Below are 15,650 nucleotides of genomic sequence, written 5' to 3'. Positions count from 1 at the left end.
TCTTACGTTCGACAAATAAAGGCGTATCACTTCTGGTGAAATGGCCAGATAATGCTTGAAGATGCGACTATGGTAAAACGGGGAGCAATTGGTAGGAGTAACTGTGACTCTCTTAAGGTAGCCAAATGCCTCGTCACTAGGCGGAATAAATCGGCAAACTCGAGGTGCACCTAGCAGAAATAATTGTGAACGTCTTAAGGTCGACAAATAAAGGCGTATCGCTTGTGGTGAACTGGCCCGAGAAAGCTTGAAGATTTGACTGTGTTAAAATGGGGAGCAACTTGCAGGAGTAACAATGACTCTCTTAAGGTAGCCAAATGCCTTGTAACCAACGGAATAAATGGGCAAACTCGAGGAGCACCTGGCAGGAGTAACTGTGAAAGTCTTAAGTTCGACAAATAACAGTGTATCACTTCTGGTGAACTGGCCAGAGAAAGCTTGAAGACGGGACTGTGATAAAACAGGGAGCATCTGGCAGGAGCAACTATGACACTCGTAATGTAGTCAATTGTTCGTCACCAGGCGAAATACATCTGCAACTGGAGGAGCACCTGGCAGAAATAACTTGGAAAGTCTAGAGTTCGACAAGTAATGGCGTATCACTTCTGGTGAACTGGCCAGAGAGCTTGAAGACGTGACTGTGATAAAACACGGAGCAACTGGCAGGAGTAACTATGACACTCTTAAGGTAGCCAAATGCTCGTCACCAGGCGAAATACATAGGAAAACTCGAGGAGCACCTGGCAGAAATAAATGTGAAAGTCTTACGTTCGACAAATAAAGGCGTATCACTTCTGGTGAAATGGCCAGATAATGCTTGAAGATGCGACTATGGTAAAACGGGGAGCAATTGGTAGGAGTAACTGTGACTCTCTTAAGGTAGCCAAATGCCTCGTCACTAGGCGGAATAAATCGGCAAACTCGAGGTGCACCTAGCAGAAATAATTGTGAACGTCTTAAGGTCGACAAATAAAGGCGTATCGCTTGTGGTGAACTGGCCCGAGAATGCTTGAAGATTTGACTGTCTTAAAACGGGGAGCAACTTGCAGGAGTTACTATGACTCTCTTAAGGTAAACGAATACCTCGTAACCAACGGAATAAATCGGAAAACTCGAGGAGCACCTGGCAGGAGTAACTGTGAAAGTCTTAAGGTCGACAAATAAAGGCGTATCGCTTGTGGTGAACTGGTCCGAGAAAGCTTGAAGGTTTGACTGTGTTAAAACGGAGAGCAACTTGCAAGAGTAACTATGACTGTCTTATGGGTGCCAATGCTCGTCGCCCAGCAAAAAACATCGGATAACTCGAGGAGCACCTGGCAGAAATAACTGTGAATGTCTTAAGGTCGACAAATAATGGCGTATCGCTTCTGATGACCTGCCCAGAGAAAGCTTGAATATGTGACTGTTGTAAAACGGGGAGCAAATGGTATGAGTAACTATGACTCTCTTAAGGTAGCCAAATGACTCGTCATCAACGGAATAAATCGGCAAACTCGGGGAGCACCTGGCAGGAGTAACTGTGAAAGTCATAAGGTCGACAAATTACAGTGTATCACTTCTGGTGAACTGGCCAGAGAGAGCTTGAAGACGTGACTGTGATAAAACTGGGAGCAACTGTCTGGAGTAACTATGACACTCTTAATGTAGCCAAATGCTCATTACCAGGCCAAATACATAGGAAAACTCGAGGAGCACCTGGCAGAAATAAATGTGAAAGTCTTAAGTTCGACAAATAAAAACGTATCACTTCGGGTGAAATGGCCAGATAATGCTTGAAGATGCGTCTATGGTAAGACGGGGAGCAATTGGTAGGAGTAACTATGACTCTCTTAAGGTAGCCAAATGCCTCGTCACCGGGCGGAATAAATCGGCAAACTCGAGGTGCAAATAGCAGAAATAACTGTGAAAGTCTTAAGGTCGACAAATAAAGGCGTATCGCTTGTGGTTAACTGGCCCGACAGAGCTTGGAAATTTGACTGTGTTACAACGGGAAGCAACTTGCAGGAGTAGCTATGACTCTCTTAAGGTTGCCAATGCTCGTCGCCCGGCAAAAAACATCGGAAATCTCGAGGAGCACCTGCAGATATAACTGTGAAAGTCTTAAGGTCGACAAATAATGGCGTATCGCTTCTGATGAACTGACCAGAGAAAGCTTGAATACGTGACTGTGGTAAAACGGGGAGCAAATATTATGAGTAACAATGACTCTCTTAAGGTAGAAAAATGCCTCGTCACCAACGGAACAAATTGACAAACCCGAGGAGCACCTGGCAGGAGTAACTGTGAAAGTCTTAAAGTCGACAAATAATGGTGTATCACTTCTGGTGAACTGGCCAGAGAACTTGAAGACGTGACTGTGATAAAACACGAAGCAACTGGCAGGAGTAACTATGTCACTCTTTAGGTAGCCAAATGCTCGTCACCAGGCGAAATACATAGGAAAACTCGAGGAAAAGCTGGCAGAAATAAATGTGAAAGTCTTAAGTTCGACAAATAAAGGCGTATCACTTCTGGTGAAATGGCCAGATAATGCTTGAAGATGCGACTATGGTAAAACGGGGAGCAATTGGTAGGAGTAACTGTGACACTCTTAAGATAGCCAAATGCCTCGCCACTAGGCGGAATAAATCGGCAAACTCGAGGAGCACCTAGCAGAAATAACTGTGAATGTCTCAAGGTCGACAATTAAAGGCGTATCGCTTGTGGTGAACTGGCCTGAGAAAGCTTGAAGATTTGACTGTGTTAAAACGGGGAGCAACTTGCAGGAGTAACTATGACTGTCTTATGGGTGCCAATGCTCGTCGCCCAGCAAAAAACATCGGATAACTCGAGGAGCACATGGCAGAAATAACTGTGAATGTCTTAAGGTCGACAAATAATGCTGTATCGCTTCTGATGAACTGGCCAGAGAAAGCTTGAAGACGGAACTGTGATAAAACAGGGAGCATCTGGCAGGAGCAACTGTGACACTCGTAATGTAGCTAATTGTTCGTCACCAGGCGAAATACATCTGCAACTGGAGGAGCACCTGGCAGAAATAACTTGGAAAGTCTAGAGTTCGACAAGTAATGGCGTATCACTTCTGGTGAACTGGCCAGAGAGCTTGAAGACGTGACTGTGATAAAACACGGAGCAACTGGCAGGAGTAACTATGACACTCTTAAGGTAGCCAAATGCTCGTCACCAGGCGAAATACATAGGAAAACTCGAGGAGCACCTGGCAGAAATAAATGTGAAAGTCTTACGTTCGACAAATAAAGGCGTATCACTTCTGGTGAAATGGCCAGATAATGCTTGAAGATGCGACTATGGTAAAACGGGGAGCAATTGGTAGGAGTAACTGTGACTCTCTTAAGATAGCCAAATGCCTCGTCACTAGGCGGAATAAATCGGCAAACTCGAGGTGCACCTAGCAGAAATAATTGTGAACGTCTTAAGGTCGACAAATAAAGGCGTATCGCTTGTGGTGAACTGGCCCGAGAATGCTTGAAGATTTGACTGTCTTAAAACGGGGAGCAACTTGCAGGAGTTACTATGACTCTCTTAAGGTAAACGAATACCTCGTAACCAACGGAATAAATCGGAAAACTCGAGGAGCACCTGGCAGGAGTAACTGTGAAAGTCTTAAGGTCGACAAATAAAGGCGTATCGCTTGTGGTGAACTGGTCCGAGAAAGCTTGAAGGTTTGACTGTGTTAAAACGGAGAGCAACTTGCAAGAGTAACTATGACTGTCTTATGGGTGCCAATGCTCGTCGCCCAGCAAAAAACATCGGATAACTCGAGGAGCACCTGGCAGAAATAACTGTGAATGTCTTAAGGTCGACAAATAATGGCGTATCGCTTCTGATGACCTGCCCAGAGAAAGCTTGAATATGTGACTGTTGTAAAACGGGGAGCAAATGGTATGAGTAACTATGACTCTCTTAAGGTAGCCAAATGACTCGTCATCAACGGAATAAATCGGCAAACTCGGGGAGCACCTGGCAGGAGTAACTGTGAAAGTCATAAGGTCGACAAATTACAGTGTATCACTTCTGGTGAACTGGCCAGAGAGAGCTTGAAGACGTGACTGTGATAAAACTGGGAGCAACTGTCTGGAGTAACTATGACACTCCTAATGTAGCCAAATGCTCATTACCAGGCCAAATACATAGGAAAACTCGAGGAGCACCTGGCAGAAATAAATGTGAAAGTCTTAAGTTCGACAAATAAAAACGTATCACTTCGGGTGAAATGGCCAGATAATGCTTGAAGATGCGTCTATGGTAAGACGGGGAGCAATTGGTAGGAGTAACTATGACTCTCTTAAGGTAGCCAAATGCCTCGTCACCGGGCGGAATAAATCGGCAAACTCGAGGTGCAAATAGCAGAAATAACTGTGAAAGTCTTAAGGTCGACAAATAAAGGCGTATCGCTTGTGGTTAACTGGCCCGACAGAGCTTGGAAATTTGACTGTGTTACAACGGGAAGCAACTTGCAGGAGTAGCTATGACTCTCTTAAGGTTGCCAATGCTCGTCGCCCGGCAAAAAACATCGGAAATCTCGAGGAGCACCTGCAGATATAACTGTGAAAGTCTTAAGGTCGACAAATAATGGCGTATCGCTTCTGATGAACTGACCAGAGAAAGCTTGAATACGTGACTGTGGTAAAACGGGGAGCAAATATTATGAGTAACAATGACTCTCTTAAGGTAGAAAAATGCCTCGTCACCAACGGAACAAATTGACAAACCCGAGGAGCACCTGGCAGGAGTAACTGTGAAAGTCTTAAAGTCGACAAATAATGGTGTATCACTTCTGGTGAACTGGCCAGAGAACTTGAAGACGTGACTGTGATAAAACACGAAGCAACTGGCAGGAGTAACTATGTCACTCTTAAGGTAGCCAAATGCTCGTCACCAGGCGAAATACATAGGAAAACTCGAGGAAAAGCTGGCAGAAATAAATGTGAAAGTCTTAAGTTCGACAAATAAAGGCGTATCACTTCTGGTGAAATGGCCAGATAATGCTTGAAGATGCGACTATGGTAAAACGGGGAGCAATTGGTAGGAGTAACTGTGACACTCTTAAGATAGCCAAATGCCTCGCTACTAGGCGGAATAAATCGGCAAACTCGAGGAGCACCTAGCAGAAATAACTGTGAATGTCTCAGGGTCGACAATTAAAGGCGTATCGCTTGTGGTGAACTGGCCTGAGAAAGCTTGAAGATTTGACTGTGTTAAAACGGGGAGCAACTTGCAGGAGTAACTATGACTGTCTTATGGGTGCCAATGCTCGTCGCCCAGCAAAAAACATCGGATAACTCGAGGAGCACATGGCAGAAATAACTGTGAATGTCTTAAGGTCGACAAATAATGCTGTATCGCTTCTGATGAACTGGCCAGAGAAAGCTTGAAGACGGAACTGTGATAAAACAGGGAGCATCTGGCAGGAGCAACTGTGACACTCGTAATGTAGCTAATTGTTCGTCACCAGGCGAAATACATCTGCAACTGGAGGAGCACCTGGCAGAAATAACTTGGAAAGTCTAGAGTTCGACAAGTAATGGCGTATCACTTCTGGTGAACTGGCCAGAGAGCTTGAAGACGTGACTGTGATAAAACACGGAGCAACTGGCAGGAGTAACTATGACACTCTTAAGGTAGCCAAATGCTCGTCACCAGGCGAAATACATAGGAAAACTCGAGGAGCACCTGGCAGAAATAAATGTGAAAGTCTTACGTTCGACAAATAAAGGCGTATCACTTCTGGTGAAATGGCCAGATAATGCTTGAAGATGCGACTATGGTAAAACGGGGAGCAATTGGTAGGAGTAACTGTGACTCTCTTAAGGTAGCCAAATGCCTCGTCACTAGGCGGAATAAATCGGCAAACTCGAGGTGCACCTAGCAGAAATAATTGTGAACGTCTTAAGGTCGACAAATAAAGGCGTATCGCTTGTGGTGAACTGGCCCGAGAATGCTTGAAGATTTGACTGTCTTAAAACGGGGAGCAACTTGCAGGAGTTACTATGACTCTCTTAAGGTAAACGAATACCTCGTAACCAACGGAATAAATCGGAAAACTCGAGGAGCACCTGGCAGGAGTAACTGTGAAAGTCTTAAGGTCGACAAATAAAGGCGTATCGCTTGTGGTGAACTGGTCCGAGAAAGCTTGAAGGTTTGACTGTGTTAAAACGGAGAGCAACTTGCAAGAGTAACTATGACTGTCTTATGGGTGCCAATGCTCGTCGCCCAGCAAAAAACATCGGATAACTCGAGGAGCACCTGGCAGAAATAACTGTGAATGTCTTAAGGTCGACAAATAATGGCGTATCGCTTCTGATGACCTGCCCAGAGAAAGCTTGAATATGTGACTGTTGTAAAACGGGGAGCAAATGGTATGAGTAACTATGACTCTCTTAAGGTAGCCAAATGACTCGTCATCAACGGAATAAATCGGCAAACTCGGGGAGCACCTGGCAGGAGTAACTGTGAAAGTCATAAGGTCGACAAATTACAGTGTATCACTTCTGGTGAACTGGCCAGAGAGAGCTTGAAGACGTGACTGTGATAAAACTGGGAGCAACTGTCTGGAGTAACTATGACACTCTTAATGTAGCCAAATGCTCATTACCAGGCCAAATACATAGGAAAACTCGAGGAGCACCTGGCAGAAATAAATGTGAAACTCTTAAGTTCGACAAATAAAAACGTATCACTTCGGGTGAAATGGCCAGATAATGCTTGAAGATGCGTCTATGGTAAGACGGGGAGCAATTGGTAGGAGTAACTATGACTCTCTTAAGGTAGCCAAATGCCTCGTCACCGGGCGGAATAAATCGGCAAACTCGAGGTGCAAATAGCAGAAATAACTGTGAAAGTCTTAAGGTCGACAAATAAAGGCGTATCGCTTGTGGTTAACTGGCCCGACAGAGCTTGGAAATTTGACTGTGTTACAACGGGAAGCAACTTGCAGGAGTAGCTATGACTCTCTTAAGGTTGCCAATGCTCGTCGCCCGGCAAAAAACATCGGAAATCTCGAGGAGCACCTGCAGATATAACTGTGAAAGTCTTAAGGTCGACAAATAATGGCGTATCGCTTCTGATGAACTGACCAGAGAAAGCTTGAATACGTGACTGTGGTAAAACGGGGAGCAAATATTATGAGTAACAATGACTCTCTTAAGGTAGAAAAATGCCTCGTCACCAACGGAACAAATTGACAAACCCGAGGAGCACCTGGCAGGAGTAACTGTGAAAGTCTTAAAGTCGACAAATAATGGTGTATCACTTCTGGTGAACTGGCCAGAGAACTTGAAGACGTGACTGTGATAAAACACGAAGCAACTGGCAGGAGTAACTATGTCACTCTTTAGGTAGCCAAATGCTCGTCACCAGGCGAAATACATAGGAAAACTCGAGGAAAAGCTGGCAGAAATAAATGTGAAAGTCTTAAGTTCGACAAATAAAGGCGTATCACTTCTGGTGAAATGGCCAGATAATGCTTGAAGATGCGACTATGGTAAAACGGGGAGCAATTGGTAGGAGTAACTGTGACACTCTTAAGATAGCCAAATGCCTCGCCACTAGGCGGAATAAATCGGCAAACTCGAGGAGCACCTAGCAGAAATAACTGTGAATGTCTCAAGGTCGACAATTAAAGGCGTATCGCTTGTGGTGAACTGGCCTGAGAAAGCTTGAAGATTTGACTGTGTTAAAACGGGGAGCAACTTGCAGGAGTAACTATGACTGTCTTATGGGTGCCAATGCTCGTCGCCCAGCAAAAAACATCGGATAACTCGAGGAGCACATGGCAGAAATAACTGTGAATGTCTTAAGGTCGACAAATAATGCTGTATCGCTTCTGATGAACTGGCCAGAGAAAGCTTGAAGACGGAACTGTGATAAAACAGGGAGCATCTGGCAGGAGCAACTGTGACACTCGTAATGTAGCTAATTGTTCGTCACCAGGCGAAATACATCTGCAACTGGAGGAGCACCTGGCAGAAATAACTTGGAAAGTCTAGAGTTCGACAAGTAATGGCGTATCACTTCTGGTGAACTGGCCAGAGAGCTTGAAGACGTGACTGTGATAAAACACGGAGCAACTGGCAGGAGTAACTATGACACTCTTAAGGTAGCCAAATGCTCGTCACCAGGCGAAATACATAGGAAAACTCGAGGAGCACCTGGCAGAAATAAATGTGAAAGTCTTACGTTCGACAAATAAAGGCGTATCACTTCTGGTGAAATGGCCAGATAATGCTTGAAGATGCGACTATGGTAAAACGGGGAGCAATTGGTAGGAGTAACTGTGACTCTCTTAAGATAGCCAAATGCCTCGTCACTAGGCGGAATAAATCGGCAAACTCGAGGTGCACCTAGCAGAAATAATTGTGAACGTCTTAAGGTCGACAAATAAAGGCGTATCGCTTGTGGTGAACTGGCCCGAGAATGCTTGAAGATTTGACTGTCTTAAAACGGGGAGCAACTTGCAGGAGTTACTATGACTCTCTTAAGGTAAACGAATACCTCGTAACCAACGGAATAAATCGGAAAACTCGAGGAGCACCTGGCAGGAGTAACTGTGAAAGTCTTAAGGTCGACAAATAAAGGCGTATCGCTTGTGGTGAACTGGTCCGAGAAAGCTTGAAGGTTTGACTGTGTTAAAACGGAGAGCAACTTGCAAGAGTAACTATGACTGTCTTATGGGTGCCAATGCTCGTCGCCCAGCAAAAAACATCGGATAACTCGAGGAGCACCTGGCAGAAATAACTGTGAATGTCTTAAGGTCGACAAATAATGGCGTATCGCTTCTGATGACCTGCCCAGAGAAAGCTTGAATATGTGACTGTTGTAAAACGGGGAGCAAATGGTATGAGTAACTATGACTCTCTTAAGGTAGCCAAATGACTCGTCATCAACGGAATAAATCGGCAAACTCGGGGAGCACCTGGCAGGAGTAACTGTGAAAGTCATAAGGTCGACAAATTACAGTGTATCACTTCTGGTGAACTGGCCAGAGAGAGCTTGAAGACGTGACTGTGATAAAACTGGGAGCAACTGTCTGGAGTAACTATGACACTCCTAATGTAGCCAAATGCTCATTACCAGGCCAAATACATAGGAAAACTCGAGGAGCACCTGGCAGAAATAAATGTGAAAGTCTTAAGTTCGACAAATAAAAACGTATCACTTCGGGTGAAATGGCCAGATAATGCTTGAAGATGCGTCTATGGTAAGACGTTGAGCAATTGGTAGGAGTAACTATGACTCTCTTAAGGTAGCCAAATGCCTCGTCACCGGGCGGAATAAATCGGCAAACTCGAGGTGCAAATAGCAGAAATAACTGTGAAAGTCTTAAGGTCGACAAATAAAGGCGTATCGCTTGTGGTTAACTGGCCCGACAGAGCTTGGAAATTTGACTGTGTTACAACGGGAAGCAACTTGCAGGAGTAGCTATGACTCTCTTAAGGTTGCCAATGCTCGTCGCCCGGCAAAAAACATCGGAAATCTCGAGGAGCACCTGCAGATATAACTGTGAAAGTCTTAAGGTCGACAAATAATGGCGTATCGCTTCTGATGAACTGACCAGAGAAAGCTTGAATACGTGACTGTGGTAAAACGGGGAGCAAATATTATGAGTAACAATGACTCTCTTAAGGTAGAAAAATGCCTCGTCACCAACGGAACAAATTGACAAACCCGAGGAGCACCTGGCAGGAGTAACTGTGAAAGTCTTAAAGTCGACAAATAATGGTGTATCACTTCTGGTGAACTGGCCAGAGAACTTGAAGACGTGACTGTGATAAAACACGAAGCAACTGGCAGGAGTAACTATGTCACTCTTAAGGTAGCCAAATGCTCGTCACCAGGCGAAATACATAGGAAAACTCGAGGAAAAGCTGGCAGAAATAAATGTGAAAGTCTTAAGTTCGACAAATAAAGGCGTATCACTTCTGGTGAAATGGCCAGATAATGCTTGAAGATGCGACTATGGTAAAACGGGGAGCAATTGGTAGGAGTAACTGTGACACTCTTAAGATAGCCAAATGCCTCGCCACTAGGCGGAATAAATCGGCAAACTCGAGGAGCACCTAGCAGAAATAACTGTGAATGTCTCAAGGTCGACAATTAAAGGCGTATCGCTTGTGGTGAACTGGCCTGAGAAAGCTTGAAGATTTGACTGTGTTAAAACGGGGAGCAACTTGCAGGAGTAACTATGACTGTCTTATGGGTGCCAATGCTCGTCGCCCAGCAAAAAACATCGGATAACTCGAGGAGCACATGGCAGAAATAACTGTGAATGTCTTAAGGTCGACAAATAATGCTGTATCGCTTCTGATGAACTGGCCAGAGAAAGCTTGAAGACGGAACTGTGATAAAACAGGGAGCATCTGGCAGGAGCAACTGTGACACTCGTAATGTAGCTAATTGTTCGTCACCAGGCGAAATACATCTGCAACTGGAGGAGCACCTGGCAGAAATAACTTGGAAAGTCTAGAGTTCGACAAGTAATGGCGTATCACTTCTGGTGAACTGGCCAGAGAGCTTGAAGACGTGACTGTGATAAAACACGGAGCAACTGGCAGGAGTAACTATGACACTCTTAAGGTAGCCAAATGCTCGTCACCAGGCGAAATACATAGGAAAACTCGAGGAGCACCTGGCAGAAATAAATGTGAAAGTCTTACGTTCGACAAATAAAGGCGTATCACTTCTGGTGAAATGGCCAGATAATGCTTGAAGATGCGACTATGGTAAAACGGGGAGCAATTGGTAGGAGTAACTGTGACTCTCTTAAGGTAGCCAAATGCCTCGTCACTAGGCGGAATAAATCGGCAAACTCGAGGTGCACCTAGCAGAAATAATTGTGAACGTCTTAAGGTCGACAAATAAAGGCGTATCGCTTGTGGTGAACTGGCCCGAGAAAGCTTGAAGATTTGACTGTGTTAAAATGGGGAGCAACTTGCAGGAGTAACAATGACTCTCTTAAGGTAGCCAAATGCCTTGTAACCAACGGAATAAATGGGCAAACTCGAGGAGCACCTGGCAGGAGTAACTGTGAAAGTCTTAAGTTCGACAAATAACAGTGTATCACTTCTGGTGAACTGGCCAGAGAAAGCTTGAAGACGGGACTGTGATAAAACAGGGAGCATCTGGCAGGAGCAACTATGACACTCGTAATGTAGTCAATTGTTCGTCACCAGGCGAAATACATCTGCAACTGGAGGAGCACCTGGCAGAAATAACTTGGAAAGTCTAGAGTTCGACAAGTAATGGCGTATCACTTCTGGTGAACTGGCCAGAGAGCTTGAAGACGTGACTGTGATAAAACACGGAGCAACTGTCTGGAGTAACTATGACACTCTCAATGTAGCCAAACGCTCATTACCAGGCCAAATACATAGGAAAACTCGAGGAGCACCTGGCAGAAATAAATGTGAAAGTCTCAAGTTCGACAAATAAAAACGTATCACTTCTGGTGAAATGGCCAGATAATGCTTGAAGATGCGTCTATGGTAAGACGGGGAGCAATTGGTAGGAGTAACTATGACTCTCTTAAGGTAGCCAAATGCCTCGTCACCGGGCGGAATAAATCGGCAAACTCGAGGTGCAAATAGCAGAAATAACTGTGAAAGTCTTAAGGTCGACAAATAAAGGCGTATCGCTTGTGGTTAACTGGCCCGACAGAGCTTGGAAATTTGACTGTGTTACAACGGGAAGCAACTTGCAGGAGTAGCTATGACTCTCTTAAGGTTGCCAAAGCTCATCGCCTGGCAAAAAACATTGGAAACCTCAAGGAGCACCTGGCAGATATAACTGTGAAAGTCTTAAGGTCGACAAATAATGGCGTATCGCTTTTGATGAACTGAATAGAGAAAGCTTGAATACGTGACTATGGTAAAATGGGGAGCAAATGGTATGAGTAACAATGACTCTCTTAAGGTAGAAAAATGCCTCGTCACCAACGGAATAAATTGGCAAACCCGAGGAGCACCTGGCTGGAGTAACTGTGAAAGTCTTAAAGTCGACAAATAATGGTGTATCACTTCTGGTGAACTGGCCAGAGAGTTTGAAGACGTGAGTGTGATAAAACACGGAGCAACTGGCAGGAGTAACAATGTCACTCTTAAGGTAGCCACATGCTCGTCACCAGGCGAAATATATAGGAAAACTCGACGAGCACCTGGCAGAAATAAATGTGAAAGTCTTAAGTTCGACAAATAAAGACGTATCACTTCTGGTGAAATGGCCAGATAATGCTTGAAGATGCGACCATGGTAAAACGGGGAGCAATTGGTAGGAGTAACTGTGACACTCTTAAGATAGCCAAATGCCTCGCCACTAGGCGGAATAAATCGGCAAACTCGAGGAGCACCTAGCAGAAATAACTGTGAATGTCTCAAGGTCGACAAATAAAGGCGTATCGCTTGTGGTGAACTGGCCCGAGAATGCTTGAAGATTTGACTGTCTTAAAACGGGGAGCAACTTGCAGGAGTTACTATGACTCTCTTAAGGTAAACGAATACCTCGTAACCAACGGAATAAATCGGAAAACTCGAGGAGCACCTGGCAGGAGTAACTGTGAAAGTCTTAAGGTCGACAAATAAAGGCGTATCGCTTGTGGTGAACTGGTCCGAGAAAGCTTGAAGGTTTGACTGTGTTAAAACGGAGAGCAACTTGCAAGAGTAACTATGACTGTCTTATTTGTGCCAATGCTCGTCGCCCAGCAAAAAACATCGGATAACTCGAGGAGCACCTGGCAGAAATAACTGTGAATGTCTTAAGGTCGACAAATAATGGCGTATCGCTTCTGATGACCTGCCCAGAGAAAGCTTGAATATGTGACTGTTGTAAAACGGGGAGCAAATGGTATGAGTAACTATGACTCTCTTAAGGTAGCCAAATGACTCGTCATCAACGGAATAAATCGGCAAACTCGGGGAGCACCTGGCAGGAGTAACTGTGAAAGTCATAAGGTCGACAAATTACAGTGTATCACTTCTGGTGAACTGGCCAGAGAGAGCTTGAAGACGTGACTGTGATAAAACTGGGAGCAACTGTCTGGAGTAACTATGACACTCCTAATGTAGCCAAATGCTCATTACCAGGCCAAATACATAGGAAAACTCGAGGAGCACCTGGCAGAAATAAATGTGAAAGTCTTAAGTTCGACAAATAAAAACGTATCACTTCGGGTGAAATGGCCAGATAATGCTTGAAGATGCGTCTATGGTAAGACGGGGAGCAATTGGTAGGAGTAACTATGACTCTCTTAAGGTAGCCAAATGCCTCGTCACCGGGCGGAATAAATCGGCAAACTCGAGGTGCAAATAGCAGAAATAACTGTGAAAGTCTTAAGGTCGACAAATAAAGGCGTATCGCTTGTGGATAACTGGCCCGACAGAGCTTGGAAATTTGACTGTGTTAAAACGGGAAGCAACTTGCAGGAGTAGCTATGACTCTCTTAAGGTTGCCAATGCTCGTCGCCCGGCAAAAAACATCGGAAATCTCGAGGAGCACCTGCAGATATAACTGTGAAAGTCTTAAGGTCGACAAATAATGGCGTATCGCTTCTGATGAACTGACCAGAGAAAGCTTGAATACGTGACTGTGGTAAAACGGGGAGCAAATATTATGAGTAACAATGACTCTCTTAAGGTAGAAAAATGCCTCGTCACCAACGGAACAAATTGACAAACCCGAGGAGCACCTGGCAGGAGTAACTGTGAAATTCTTAAAGTCGACAAATAATGGTGTATCACTTCTGGTGAACTGGCCAGAGAACTTGAAGACGTGACTGTGATAAGACACGAAGCAACTGGCAGGAGTAACTATGTCACTCTTAAGGTAGCCAAATGCTCGTCACCAGGCGAAATACATAGGAAAACTCGAGGAAAAGCTGGCAGAAATAAATGTGAAAGTCTTAAGTTCGACAAATAAAGGCGTATCACTTCTGGTGAAATGGCCAGATAATGCTTGAAGATGCGACTATGGTAAAACGGGGAGCAAATGGTAGGAGTAACTGTGACACTCTTAAGATAGCCAAATGCCTCGCCACTAGGCGGAATAAATCGGCAAACTCGAGGAGCACCTAGCAGAAATAACTGTGAATGTCTCAAGGTCGACAATTAAAGGCGTATCGCTTGTGGTGAACTGGCCTGAGAAAGCTTGAAGATTTGACTGTGTTAAAACGGGGAGCAACTTGCAGGAGTAACTATGACTGTCTTATGGGTGCCAATGCTCGTCGCCCAGCAAAAAACATCGGATAACTCGAGGAGCACATGGCAGAAATAACTGTGAATGTCTTAAGGTCGACAAATAATGCTGTATCGCTTCTGATGAACTGGCCAGAGAAAGCTTGAAGACGGAACTGTGATAAAACAGGGAGCAACTTGCAGGAGTAACAATGACTCTCTTAAGGTAGCCAAATGCCTTGTAACCAACGGAATAAATGGGCAAACTCGAGGAGCACCTGGCAGGAGTAACTGTGAAAGTCTTAAGTTCGACAAATAACAGTGTATCACTTCTGGTGAACTGGCCAGAGAAAGCTTGAAGACGGGACTGTGATAAAACAGGTAGCATCTGGCAGGAGCAACTATGACACTCGTAATGTAGTCAATTGTTCGTCACCAGGCGAAATACATCTGCAACTGGAGGAGCACCTGGCAGAAATAACTTGGAAAGTCTAGAGTTCGACAAGTAATGGCGTATCACTTCTGGTGAACTGGCCAGAGAGCTTGAAGACGTGACTGTGATAAAACATGGAGCAACTGGCAGGAGTAACTATGACACTCTTAAGGTAGCCAAATGCTCGTCACCAGGCGAAATACATAGGAAAACTCGAGGAGCACCTGGCAGAAATAAATGTGAAAGTCTTACGTTCGACAAATAAAGGCGTATCACTTCTGGTGAAATGGCCAGATAATGCTTGAAGATGCGACTATGGTAAAACGGGGAGCAATTGGTAGGAGTAACTGTGACTCTCTTAAGGTAGCCAAATGCCTCGTCACTAGGCGGAATAAATCGGCAAACTCGAGGTGCACCTAGTAGAAATAATTGTGAACGTCTTAAGGTCGACAAATAAAGGCGTATCGCTTGTGGTGAACTGGCCCGAGAAAGCTTGAAGATTTGACTGTGTTAAAATGGGGAGCAACTTGCAGGAGTAACAATGACTCTCTTAAGGTAGCCAAATGCCTTGTAACCAACGGAATAAATGGGCAAACTCGAGGAGCACCTGGCAGGAGTAACTGTGAAAGTCTTAAGTTCGACAAATAACAGTGTATCACTTCTGGTGAACTGGCCAGAGAAAGCTTGAAGACGGGACTGTGATAAAACAGGTAGCATCTGGCAGGAGCAACTATGACACTCGTAATGTAGTCAATTGTTCGTCACCAGGCGAAATACATCTGCAACTGGAGGAGCACCTGGCAGAAATAACTTGGAAAGTCTAGAGTTCGACAAGTAATGGCGTATCACTTCTGGTGAACTGGCCAGAGAGCTTGAAGACGTGACTGTGATAAAACATGGAGCAACTGGCAGGAGTAACTATGACACTCTTAAGGTAGCCAAATGCTCGTCACCAGGCGAAATACATAGGAAAACTCGAGGAGCACCTGGCAGAAATAAATGTGAAAGTCTTACGTTCGACAAATAAAGGCGTA

The sequence above is a fragment of the Schistocerca americana genome, chromosome 11, assembly GCF_021461395.2.
Source record: "Schistocerca americana isolate TAMUIC-IGC-003095 chromosome 11, iqSchAmer2.1, whole genome shotgun sequence".
NCBI classification, from domain to species: Eukaryota; Metazoa; Arthropoda; class Insecta; order Orthoptera; family Acrididae; genus Schistocerca; species Schistocerca americana.
The sequence above is the reverse complement of the archived record's forward strand: the minus strand, read 5'-3'. Positions refer to the sequence as shown.